This window comes from Rosa chinensis, chromosome 5 (assembly GCF_002994745.2).
Source record: "Rosa chinensis cultivar Old Blush chromosome 5, RchiOBHm-V2, whole genome shotgun sequence".
Lineage (NCBI taxonomy): Eukaryota > Viridiplantae > Streptophyta > Magnoliopsida > Rosales > Rosaceae > Rosa > Rosa chinensis.
In genome coordinates this window covers 58,939,594-58,953,250 of record NC_037092.1, presented here as the reverse complement: position 1 = coordinate 58,953,250, position 13,657 = coordinate 58,939,594, and positions in this window count along the sequence as shown.

Genomic DNA, 13,657 nt, shown 5'->3' with positions numbered 1-13,657 from the left:
GGTGCTAATTATGAGTTTCTAGAATATATTGATACCCTCGCTCTCTTGGATATGGAAACCCTGGGTATGGCCTTCAAAAGCCATATTGAGATTTCTAATCTGATCAGATGCATTTTCCTAATTCATTGTTCTTACTCACACGCATGGTCTTTATGTATCTTCAGGTAATTATGCATTATAACAATGTAACTCTGTCCCAACACAACATAATGAAAATCTCTAAAAAAATAGTACGATATTTCTCGAACTCTGAGTGCTAAAGTGTAATGTCTAGTTGCCTACATCTCTCTCCATGGCAATATGTAATAAGCGTCAAGCAGAGTCATGCTTTTCTTATAAAACTGATTAATAATTTCTATCAATATACTTGTTATACCTCTAAGTTAAACCAGTCTACTTTATATTCCAATCTATCATCGAAGCCTAGTCTTTTATTCTTTGCTTCCGCTCCCAGTGCATTGTTACATTGTTATAGTTGGACCAAAATTAGCTTGTTTATCAAACCACATGACCAAAATTAGATATTTTTAATAGAAAATTACTCATAAGTGTCATTTTGAAACTTTAATTAGCCATAAGGCCACCTAATTTTTCTTGTATATATAAGGAAACTTGCATCTTCAAACTATTTTTTCTGACCATTTTTCCCTTCATAAAAGAAAACTAACTACATCATTCATTATCTCTCTATTGCAAAAAGAAAATCATTCTCTTCCTTTCCTTTCCCCTCTCTCTCTCTCTCTCTCTCTCTCTCTCTCTCTCTCTCTCTCTCTCTCTCTCTCTCTCTCTCTCTCTCTCTCTCTCCGGAAAGAAAACCCTTTCTCATGATCTTGTTCAGCTCCGGCAGCATCCTTCCCCCATCTAGCTCGGCTCCGGCAGCACAGGACTGTCGGATGCGACAACTCCTTCGTCGATTCCGTTCTCCATTACCATTCTCAGCCGGAGCTGACCCGAACGGAGACGAGTTGGACTAGTTCGGCCTCGAATCTTTGAATCCAACTAGCAAACCCATCGCCGCGTTGTCCAACTCTGGCAACCTTACGGTCCAGCGACACGAGGCGAGGAGGCTAAAGACGAAGCTTCAAAGGACGAGATTGAGAGCTCAAAGAGCTCTCAACGACCTGAGATTCATCGGCACCGTCTTCCTCATCACCAGACCGCAACCACTTTAGCTTCATCTACCTGTAAGTTGAATTTTCTTTTGTTTATTTCTAATTGATTGAAATTAGTATTGATTTAGGGTTTCTAATTTGTGGAATTTAAAATTTGTGTTGCCAAAATTGCTGTGGGATTGGGCATTCAAGTTGCTGTAGAGGTAGAGTATCAGATCACTCCTTCTGTAAGCTTTGGAGTTTCAATTATGGAAATTATTGATCGAAATGTTTCATTTTATTTTGGACAATTAAACTTAAAGTAGATGTAGATTAGGTTATGTGGTTGAGGTATTTCAAGCTGGTCTTGAAGATCATTTTTTTTATTTGCATTATTTTGTTGAGTTTGGTTAACTTTACATGTCTGATATGATTGGGTTTTGGTTTGGTTGGTGTTGGTTTCATTCTGCCGAGCCACCGTCTTTTGTTCCTCCTTGGTATGACATTTGTTAATGATCTGGAAAGCCATTATTATAGAATTGTTTTCAATTGCTATAAAAGCACTAGATCATTCATGCTGAGATAGAATTGTTTTCAATTGCTATAGAATTCTTGTAGTCCCTAAGTTGGGTTTTCATTATAGACATAGTGTATAAATTGGTTTTTTTGTTCAGAAGAATTGATGTTTAAATCTGACAACGAAAGTTATACACCTAGTTAGGAAAAGTTACTAACTTAATTATTAAAAGCTACTGCTGCAATTAAAGAGAGCATATTGACCTAGTTAAAGAAAGCTACTGATATAGTTAGAGAAAACACATTCACTATAAAAGCAAATTTAATGGATTCATGCTCTCTACTACTGGAAAGCTATGCTAGTAACCGCTTATATCTCTATCAATAGCTTTTTAAAACTCTAGCAGTACCTTTCCACAATCAGATCAGCAGCTTTGCACATTTTGTTATTAGTTTTATGTCTTGACTGTGGTTTATTTTATTTTTTTATCAAGTTGATAAAGTAGATGTTTGCTGGCATGGCATGTTATCTTCAATTTTGATCACAAAAATCAATCTTGATCATATTTTAGTTGCAATCAATAGCTATGCTACTAGCTTTCTATAACTATTCTAGTTGAGTTGTATAACTGTGATAGTTGCCTTCTATATTTTGATTTTGACTTTGATTTTTGTTTTTGTTTGCCTGATTGAAGGTGGCTAGAGAAGACATATAAAGTGTGGTAGGTGTAGTGCTGTGGGGCGCCAAAACAAGAAAACATGTACAAAGCAAAACTAGCAGTAGCACTTCAATAGTTGAAATAGATTTTTACAACATTGGCAATAACTTTCTACAATATTGGATAGCATTGGTAGTAGCTTTGTACAGCAGTGGCAAAGTTTCTTACATTGAAAAATGATAGTAGTATTACAACATTGACAATAGCTTTATACAACTATAGTAATAGTTTTTCACAACAATGGTAGTGACTTTTTACAACTATGGAAGGCAGTTAGTAACTCTCTATAACTGTTATAACGGCTTTTCAACATAGTGATAGAATCTTTCTATGTCTATGTTAGTATCTTTTCAACATGATGTCAAAAACTTCTATTTTCATTTTCATTATTTCAAGTTAGCAGCTCCGTGTAATTGTTCTAGTGGCATTTCAATATCGTGATAGTAGCTTTATGTGTCTATGTTAGTATATTTTCAAGCTACTATCAATAGCTTTTTTTTTTCAAATCAGTAGCTCTCTATAACTATATTATAGTGGTTTTCCATCATAGTAATTCTCTAATGTTAGTGAGAGTAGCTCATTGGTGTTGGTGACAATAACTTTTGTTATTGGTGAAAGTAGGTTTTGGTGTTTGTGAGAGTTTGGTGAGAGTGGCATTTGTTGCTGATGAGAGTAGCTTTTGGTATTGGTGACAGTATCTTTTATTGGTAGGGATAGTAGCTTTTCATTTTGGGGAGCATAGGTTTTCTAGTAAGGAGTAACTTTTGTTATCTCGTCGGAGGTTGCCAGAAATCTCACCAGAGTAGCTTTTGTTACTAGTTATAGTAGCTTTTGTGACCTCGCCGGAGGTGGCCGGGAATCTCATCAGAGTAGCTTTTGGCGTTAGTGACAGTAGATTTTGTGGTCGCCGAAGGTCGGCCTGAGTTCCCCGGAGACCCGCTGGAGTTGACCGGAGAGGAAAGAGAGAATGATTGTTGATTTTGTACTCTAGTGGCATTTATGTAAAATGTTAGTTTTTAATATCCAAAATATAATACCTTTTTTAATATAGTGGCCTTATGAGGGAAAAAAAACTAGTTGGTGGCCTTATGGCTAAAAAAACATTCAAAGATGCACTTATATGTAATTAACTCTATTTTTAAACCACAAGGATAAATGCAGTCTTGACCCCAAACCACGGGGATCATTTATAACATTTGCCCTTGTTTTAATTGCATGTTAACTTAGCTTTTGGATCATAAGGAGATCCCTCGCCGCCCAAACTATTTTTAAGCTAGGTAAGGTTGTTGCCCTTATTGTGTAGCTGGTCTTTGCACCGGTGACAATTGATTTGGTTAATGATATGTTTCAGCTGTCTCGGGAAGGGCTTGATCTAGCTAAACCACAGGAATGTCTCGGTCTACTACTATCGTTATCGGTCTCACTTATCTGTAAGACAAACAAAGGTCAGAAGGAAGACAGGGTGTGCCGGCCTTTAACGCTCCGATGCCTAAGTCAGTATAGTTATAAGATAATAATAATGGAAAACGATAGTAAACAATTACCTCTTTCAGTTGTTAGAGATGACCTTGATGTAGCAGATTCATGGGAGCTTGGTTTCATTCCTTTCGGTGTGGGACGTTTGGGGTTCCCAATATCGCCCCAATCGGTATCGAAACCCCCAGCTGGGAGCTCTTTCCTTACTTTGTGATGGCTAGACGAGCCTTGTGCTTCTGGTACTTGTGCTTGGGAGGTATACATATACCAACAAGTCCCCCGTCAAGAGTTCTCTTGTGTGGGGAGTTTGTTCTTGATAGATGTATCTAAAGTTCAAGGCGAGTTTCTGGCCACATGGCATTCGTATGACCACTACCCCCCAGTCCCCTAAGTCCCCACCTAAGAGGAGTATTGGCTGGGGTGAGGAGATCATTCTCGCTATTATCATTGTGTCGCTATCGCGTATCTGTGGTAGGGTTTCATGCGTCTTTTGGCGCATATGTTATACCCTGGTGACACGTGTGTTGTTGTCATTCATTTTTCATGTGCGGAAAGTCATGTGTACTGGACTCCGTAACATGTAATAATGGCGTAGTGGTAGGGAGTCGAGGCGATGACGCATGACCTCTGTAACGCTCAGAGATGTTGAACACGTGGTGGAATCTGGTGTCATCGTCCTTGCACGTCCAACGGTCCTTGTACTCTTGAGGTCCCTATATATAGACAGAGGAGGGAGATAGGGGGCGATTACTGTTCCCTTGCTTTGACTGGATCCTGAAGGAGAGGTGAGTAAAGTTAAAGCCTTTGGTGTTGGGAAAGTTTGAATCTTTCATTTGGTGGTCGGAATTCCATGCTGTTGGCGTTGTTATATGTGTTTTCTAGTTGGAAGAGTGAACAGGAACGTTGTCCCTGACTTTTCTAGGTTTCTTTCTTAAAAAATTTTGTGGTGGAGTGTGGGTTTGCTAAGGCTTCGGTGGCTGGGGTTGAGAGTTGCAGGTAGATTTCAGGTCGTCGTGGGTCCAGTTAGGCTTTAGGGAGGGTGAATGTTGGGTTTAATCGGATTCTGTGTTGTGGTTCTGAATTGGTCTATTGGATTTTGAAATTTTGTGGGATGGGTCGGTGAAGGCGATAGGCAGGAGTCAATTGACTTATCTTGGGTATCGTTTGCAGTATGTCACTGGAGCATCACGGTCGCTGCAGGTGAGAAGGTTCTTCTCGTCGTCGTCGTGGCGAGGGCGCTTCTCGTAGAGGTGGCGAGGGTTCTTCTCATGAAGGTGGTAAGGGTGCTCCTCATGGAGGTAGCGAGGGTGCTTCTCGTGGAGGTCGCGAAGGTTCTTCCCGCGAGGTCCTGAGTAGGGTTGAGTGTCTCGCAGAGGTTGTGGGGCCCGAGATTCTTGAGGCAGTGGATGTCGAGGTTTTGTAGCGAATATGCCTAGCAAGGCCGCTGGCAAGAGTGATGCTCCATATGCTGAAGTCACCACTGATGCTATTATCGGGGAGCTGTTGCGAGAGGTGGAGACGGCAAAGCGATGCAACGTCGATCTCCCCGATAAGAATGTGTATGTGACCAATCATCGGGTGAACATGCAGCTGCCCGATGACGAGTACTTGAGGTTTCCTGATAGTGTGTTGGAGCACCTCAACAAGCGAGCCGAGGAGCAAGCAGGTGCTGAGGGGCAAGTGGCTCAAGGCCACCAAGGGCCAGGTGCCGAGGTGGCGGTGCATTCTTGGGGGCAGGAGGATGAGGCGAGTCAGCGTTCCCAAGTACTCGCTGGGGAGCGCCAGTCCCCTGAGATTTAGGAAGATGTAAGGCAATCCCCCTGAGTCTCAGCGGGATGGGTGGAACGTGGTGCCGTGAATGAGCAATCGGAGTCGGGGGTTGAAGTGGAGATCTCAGTTAAGGAGCTGTTTGAAGAAGCTGATCGGCGCCAGAGCGATACAAGTGCCAGGGCTCGCCTAGTGCAGGATCTCATGTTGGAGCAACTGGATGTTGTTTTTGGTGACCATACCAGTTGTCCTGGATCGTGGGAAGTTATTACTGTCGATAGCGGGGAGGCTAAGGTGACTAGCCAGGCCGTTGGTGGTGCAGTTTCGACTGTTGAGGTCCCTGATGGCAATAGGAAGTTGGGGAGGGCGACGTCAGGGGTATTCAAGTTGCCAAGATGGTGGCCCATGTTCAGACTGGCAAGGTGGATGGGACCCGAGTGTCTGACACTTGTGCCCGTACCGACGGAGCTGGGTCGAGGAAGAGGACTGCCTCTCAGCTTCTTCTTGGGAGTCCCTTAGTGGGTGTTAGTGTTGATTCTGGTAGAGGAAAGTGGTCTCAAGTTGATGACGTAGCACGCTCGAGGTCTACAAGTGGAGGCTCACGAGGCTCCAGTGACGAGGTTGTTGGGAGTCTCTCACGTACCCCTGGCGAGATTATGATTATGGATGGTGCCATTTTACATATGGTTGTCGATTTGCGCAATTGTCATAGCGATCACGGCTGTGTAAATGCCGAGGATCCTCGTCTTGGGTATCGTGATGCCCAAGAAAGATTGATGAGTGTAAGTATCGTGCTTTCTTTGCATGCATTCCATTTCTTTTGCTTTGTATTTTGGGAATGTTCTGATGTTTGGTGTGCTATGTAGGCGGTGAACATGAACTATCAAGCCTCCGCTGAGTCGCTTGCACACTTTGATCGGGAGATCGCTCGACTATAGGGGGAGCTGAATGTCGAGAGGGAGTGGGCACGTGAGCTTCAAGGTGCGTTGGATCGCAGCCAAGTGGAGCGTGAGGAGATGAGGCGGGCAATTGACGATGGGATAACGAGAAGGATGGAATTGGAGTGATCACTTGCAGTGGAGGAGTCTCGGCAGTGGGAGGTCGAGGATGCTGTTGCCCCCTTGAGGGAGTCAAATTTGGACCTGACTGGTAAGTTGCAGCTAGCTGAAATTGGTCTGAAAGCCATGGAGGAGGTTGAATTGGAGGGTCAGCTTGGTACTTTGCAAAGAGAAGTTGACCGCCTGAGGGTCATTGAGCGTCAAGTTGGCGAGAAGGATGTGGAGCTAGAGCGATTAAGGAAAGAGTTGGTCGAGGAGCGATCTTGGGCTAGTGCTTTCGCTGATGATTGTATTCACTTGTATGTCGTTGCCGAGACGCATGTTGACAAGCTCCACAAAGCCAGGCGAGATGGCACGGAAAGGGCGGTGGATCATTATCTTCTGTCGTCCAATTTCCAAGAGAAGATAAATAAGGTCTTCTCAGATGGGGGCTTGCACTATTTCGTGACGATATCGCCGCTGGCTGGATTGATTAGGATAAAATGGTCTGCGATATGCAGGCGAAGAAGGTGGCGAGATCGCAAACCAGTGCAGCGAGTGACATTCGTGGCGGGGGGATTGTTATCCACAAACAGTATGTTGCCACGGAGCGCGTCTCTAGCCAGGCTGGCGATCGCAAGGTTGGGGGTGCTAATGTGGGCGAGCAAGGGAAAGTTTGCGTGGATGCCAGGAATGCGCAGGAGGGCGAGAATGTTGGAGAGCGAGACGCGACAGTGGAGCGGGCGCATAGTTTCGAGGGCGAAACATAACTTCTCTTTTTATTTTTTTATTTTTTGGTGATAGGCTTGTTGACGTGTAAATGCTTTGAATTTTGTCGAGACATTGACCGATTGATCTTCCTTTTGGAATGTTCGTTTTTCTTTGGAAATATGAAAAGTTTATTGGGAACAAGCATTTTTTTTAGCGATAGTCCCCAGTTCATTGAGTATTTACTGCTTTGTCGATTTTGTGAGTTGTCATTATTGCATGTCATTAAAACGGTGTGACAACGTCACCTGGGGACTGTTTATGGCAGTGGCTTTCCCCTATAAATAGGCAAGGTGAGTGTGGGGTGGATCACATTTTCAACATGGCATTCTCTCGGTTTTGGCTTGTGCACGTGTATCCATGAGGTTACGCATCGCTATCTCAAGTGCGGTGGTTGCATCTGTTGTCATGACTGAATGTGTCTTGGTATTCAAGCTCAGGAATTCAAGGGTGCATTGGACCTCACGGGTCTCTGCCTCATGGGGATGATCATCATTATTGGTATTGGAAGTGCTGGTAGCCATTAGCAGTGTGTTGTTCTACCAACAAGGAGCGAGGGGACTCCTAGCCCCAAATGTTTCAGCTGTCTCAGGAAGGGCCTAATCCAGCTAAACTACGGGAATGTCTCGGTCTGCTACTATTGTTACCGGCCTAGCTTATCTGTAAGACAAACAAAGATCAGAGGGAAGACCGGGTGTGCTGGCTTTCAATGCTCCGATGCCTAAGTCAGTATCGTTATAAGATAATGATAATGCATGGAAAGCGATAATAAACAGTTACCTCTTTCGGTTATTGGAGATGACCTTGATGTAGCATATTTATGGGAGCTTGGTTTCATTCCTTTCTGTATGGGATGTTTGGGGTTCCCGATATCGCCCCAAGGGGTACTGGAACCCCAGCTGGGAGCTATTTCCTTACTTTGTGATGGCTAGACGAGCCTTGTACTTCTGGTACTTGTGCCTGGGAGGTATACATATACCAAGATGATAGATGGTTCGATTTTTGAAATAGGAATTGAGTTGCAGTTGGCTATGATAATCGAGTGCGCAACATGCCTTGATTTTTATGCACAATCCATTCGATTAATTTATATCTGGGCATCATTTTGCTATATACGGCTCCAATACAGGCCTGACGCACCTGAGAGAAAGAAGAGAGATTCCTCCCTATCCGCCAGGGAGGTTTTTTGCCGTCGTTGGACAGGCCATTGTTGACCCCTTGTGGATCTGGTGAAACGCGGTGGTTGTCTATGAGGCTTAGAAGGAGGAGATCGCGGCGGTAAGCAGGTTTTGGTTCCTCCCTCGCTGGCTCAATCGGCAGATTGGATTTCGGGTTCGAAGGCGGCCAAGTTGTAAAACGAACGGGGCGGAGCGGCTAGGGTCTAATCGGATTAAGTCAGTCTGGTTTGGGTCTCAAGGATCTGATATGGTCTAGTATTTCTCCATGGCTATTCTGCTTCGATGGGATTTGATATGGGATATCTGGGATGTCACATCTCCATGGTGTGACAGGGATGGCAGATCGATGTCGAAGGATGTCCGACGATGGTGGCAGAGCCGAGCGGTGGAGGATCCGCTGGGGGTGGGGTCGAGCCAGGCTTGGCTGGCGTCTAGTGTATCTCCTGCTTCCTAAATTGGGCCTTGGGTTTGAGCCCTTTTCTGGGTCTAAGTCTGGGCTAGTTGTTTTATTTCTGGTTTTAGTATTATTAATTTTAGTTGGTTAGTATTGTCTCGCCTTTGGCAAGTAATAAGTTCCTACAAGTATCTTGTAGGGCTAGTCGGGCTATGTGCATGTGTGTGCACTCAAAGTGTCTTGTCTGCTCTAGGTAGGCAGTGAGTTCCTTGCTTTGTCAAATGGTCGGTACCGCCTAGAGGTAGGGTGAAGCTAAGTGTCGTAGGATTTATCCTCCAGCAGCAACAAAGTAGGAAAGTTATTTGTATGGTAATTATGCTACGTTGTAATCGGGTTACATATGAAGTTATCTTTCCATTACGTCACCGCTATGTCAAAGTAAATAGAGTCACCAGTAAAGCGCTCTTTGCTAGTTGGTGCCTAGTTGAATACAATTATTTGGTCGAGACTTGTGATAGTATTTCAGGACGTTCTCTCGTTGCTTATTATATAATCAAGGGTTTAGACTCAATGTCACCTCCCCCCCCCCCTGTATTTGACAGTTTCATTAATCAAGGCTTGAGAGCGGCCGCACCAACCCTTTATTTCAAACAAAAAAAATATATATTTGGGCAATCACTTCTTTTCTTTTTCCTTTTGTGGATATATGGGGGCCTAAAGGTATCCGGGCAATCACTTCACCATTTATTGTTGATTTATTTCTCCTATTGTTTCTAGCCTTATAAAGTTGAGAAGTGATGACTAGGAGGCAGTTGTGTGAAAATATATGGTAGGATATCAATTACCTTGGATTTTAAATTATGTGGAGAAACCGGTTTTTCTACTATCTATTATCAAAATTATATTCTATTTTTAAACTTGGGTTTTTGTCCATTTACCCCATTTATAGGGATTTTTTTTCCACTTACCCCATTAAGTTTTTTTAATTTTCTCTTACTCAAAACACTCTAATGAAGTCTTCTCTAATACCCCATTAAGGTTTTTTTTTTTTTTTTTAATACCATTTTACCCTCACCCTTTTGTTACTTAGAGAGAGAGAAAAAAATTGCATAGAGAAAAACCATAGGAGACTTTGCCGGAACCCATTGCCGGATTCCGGTCACCAGTCGCAATATTCTAGCCAACTTTCGCATAATTCCGATCATCGGCCGCTGCCGACCGGAGTTTTCTAAAAAGCTCTATTGCCCTTTAATTGCCCCCCAATAAAGGGGCAATAGAGATTATGAGGCAATAGATGTCTATTGCCCCCTAATAGATGTCTATTGCCCCTCAATAGTATATTTCCCCCTTAATATACATCTATTGCCCCCCCCCCCCCCCAATAGAAGTCTATTGCCCCCCAATATAGGGGCAATAAAGGTCTATTATCCCCCAATAGGGGTCTATTGCCTCTCAATATAACTTTCAGTTGCTAAAATGGAAACTAATCACCCTACATTTAGACAAGTAAAACTTTAATTAAAGGAAAAAAAAACGAGAAGATTACATCAATTCAAAACATCTATTGCCCTCCAATAGAAGTCTATTGTCCCCCAATAGACCTTTAACACACTTCTATCCAAATAGAACTTTTTTTTTTCTTCCATTCTGACCTTCTGCTACCATTTTACCAAAAAAAAAGAAGCTAGAAATTGATTTGGGGACCCAGAGAAAAGCTCTGGGCACCCAATCACCAATCTCCTCTACCACAGCCTGGGTCGAGCACCGGTGACATCCAGGAGGCCATCGGTGATGCCAAGGAGACGGCGAGGTGTCCAACAGGCCATCGAAGACGTCGTCTGGTCGTCGTTATCAGGGCGACGGCAGTTGGACGGGGCTGAGCTTGGGCGAGCTGTAAAGGAATCTGGGCAAGAGTCGACCTGCAAATGCAAGGCATCCAGGAGGCCATCGACATCGTTATTGTCAACGCGACAACAGTTGGACGCGGTTGAGCTCACAGGCTAACTGCAGCGAAATCTAGGCAAGAGGTCGAACCGCTCCATAGTTAGAGATCGGGGAGCGAATCGACGCCAGCTGGAGGTGGAGAGAGAGAGAGAGAGAGAGAGAGAGAGAGAGAGAGAGAGAGAGAGAGAGAGAGAGAGAGAGAGAGAGAGAGAGAGAGAGAGAGAGAGAGAGAGAGATCTTTGGCATATGTGTAGTTTATTAATTTGACTGAGGGTAAAATTATCTTTCTACGTTAAACTGGGTAACAGGGAATAAAAATATGTTGTTGGGGTAAGTGGGATAAATTTGTCCAATTTTAGTGCTTTGAGTCAAGGACCCTTTAAACTTAGATGCAAAGCGGACATGGAAAAATGATTGGAAGTAAGAGCTTAACCCTTACTTTAGTTGATTTTGCAAGCTGTTACTGTCGGACCAAAGCCAAACCCATGGGTTTATTGACTTATTTATTTCAAACTTAAAGGATAACACTGAGTATTTTCGATGATGGCATAAAGTTGTAGCTCATCAATGATCTCTGCCTCGACTACAACTTCATGCCATGGTCAGGAGTACTCCTCTGTCATCCGTGCTCGAACCCTTTATGAATCGATAGTTGCGGTCCTGCAAACTTTTCTTGTATCTCAGGATTTCGTACCCTCACCTCCAAAAATTCTTGAGTGTACTCTTGTAGACTTACTCTCCTATTTTGGATATACAGTCCCCTTCATTACCGTGGTTATACTATTGAGATCCCTATCAATTTTCACAATTAAATTCTACATCTCTGCAGCCATGGTATTTGGGCTCTTAGTGGAAGAGGACGAAGGAACATCAAGCGTAGCGAAGAGTCGGCTGTGTTGTTGGTACTGGAGGAGTCCAGAGAGGAATTAGACATTTTCTTTCATATCTGTAATGTTTTTTAAAATATTTTTAGTATGGTAGATGACAAAAACAAGGATTAAAGATAATCTATCAAACTTCATACAATTCAAAATTTAAATTTAAGGTCCATCAGAACCATTACTCTGATACCAAGTTTTATCTGGCACCTTGAAGGCCGAACTACCACAGCACTGCCCTCCTAAGGAACACTGCACCCACAACAATTAGAGGGTAAGTGATTTGGGCCTAAAATCCATTAAGAAGTCAGGACCTTTAAGTTTGAAATAAATGAAGTCAATAAGCCTTTGGGTTTGGGTTTGATTAGTTACCAGGAGGCTACGAACTTAACAAGAAACGATAAATGAAGGGACGATGGTGTTATGTTGATGTTAAAGACTAATTCTAAAAACCAATTAGTCCGAGATTATATTAGGTACAATAAACGGTGATTTGGAGTGAATCTTTTAGGTCTAGCTCACCATATCACCTAAATCCATGTGAAGGTGCTGTTTCTAATTTACTATTTTGGTGGTAAACATACAAATCATTAACCATATATATCCTTCACAAAAAATAAAATGTAATAATTCAATCAAAGAGTAAAAACAACTTTTATAAAAAAGTAGGCCTCCCAAAAGTGTAATCCTCCATACCCTTTCTCCGATAGCAACAACCTGCAAAAAGAGCTAAACTCGGGTTGGGCTCCTACATCCAATCATTGTCCCTTGTAGGCCTGGCATTTGAGCCTATAACCCGCAAACCTGCCCGAAACCTGCACGGTAAAAACCTGCACGAACCCGTCCAATAATTAATTCGGGCTGAGAAAAGCCCGCACACTAAAAACCCGTAAATTAACGGGCAGGGCCATGCTAGACCAGTTAGGCCCGTTGGAACCCGTTAAGTAATTTCTGAAAATTAAAACCTTTTCTACTCTTCTGAAAGAAAGCGATCCATGACTCTTTGCCGTGCTCTCTGCCTCTCTCGTAGACTCCATGACTGCATCTCTCTCTTCTTCATCCAAATCCACAATTTCAGAGCGAGAGAGATCTGAGCTAGGATTGGGTTCTGAAGTGCTTATTGGGATTTGGGTGGAAACAAGGTAGTGAAGGTACCATCTCTAATCTCTCTCTTCAGTTCTCAGTTTGTCTTTATTGCTTTGATTAATCTGTGCTCTTTTGTTATTGAAAGTATGGGTCTTGAATCCTTGATGGATTAAATCATTGAATTTGTATCATTGGGTTTGGTTGTTGCTTCTCTCTGGAGTGTTCACCAACAATCGCAAACAATGAAATATATAGTTTGTTTTTGTTGCTTACAGGTAGTGAAGGCAAACCCGTAATCTGGGTTGTTGCTTCTCTCTCATGTCTTTACTGTTTTGTTGCTTCTCTCTCATGGCTTTCTCCTGTCTCCAATACCCACAATTCCTTTTGTTTGAAACCCTTTACAGTTTTGCAGTTTGGTCAGTTTTTGGATATGGGTTATTGTGTGTGGTCTGAAATTGAGCTTTAATAACTCTTCTGTAGTTATTGAGCTTCATGTAGCACCTCCCCTGCTTAATTTACTTGAAGACCATTGTTTAATCTTTGACAAAACCTGGTTGGTATTTGATCAGGGAGTATTGCAGTACCATTTTTTAATTATATGGATTAGTGTGTAGTCATCTGTACGTATGACTAGAATTGCACATGCATTGTTCATTTAGAGTTATGTCCTAAGTTGAATACGAACAAGGCTGAAGCCTTTAACTACTCTCACCATTGTGCAATTATAGTTGAATTGGTACAATTAGAAGATTAACCTCAATATGTTTCTTTTTTTTTGCAGATGAGTACAAATGATGAGTCCC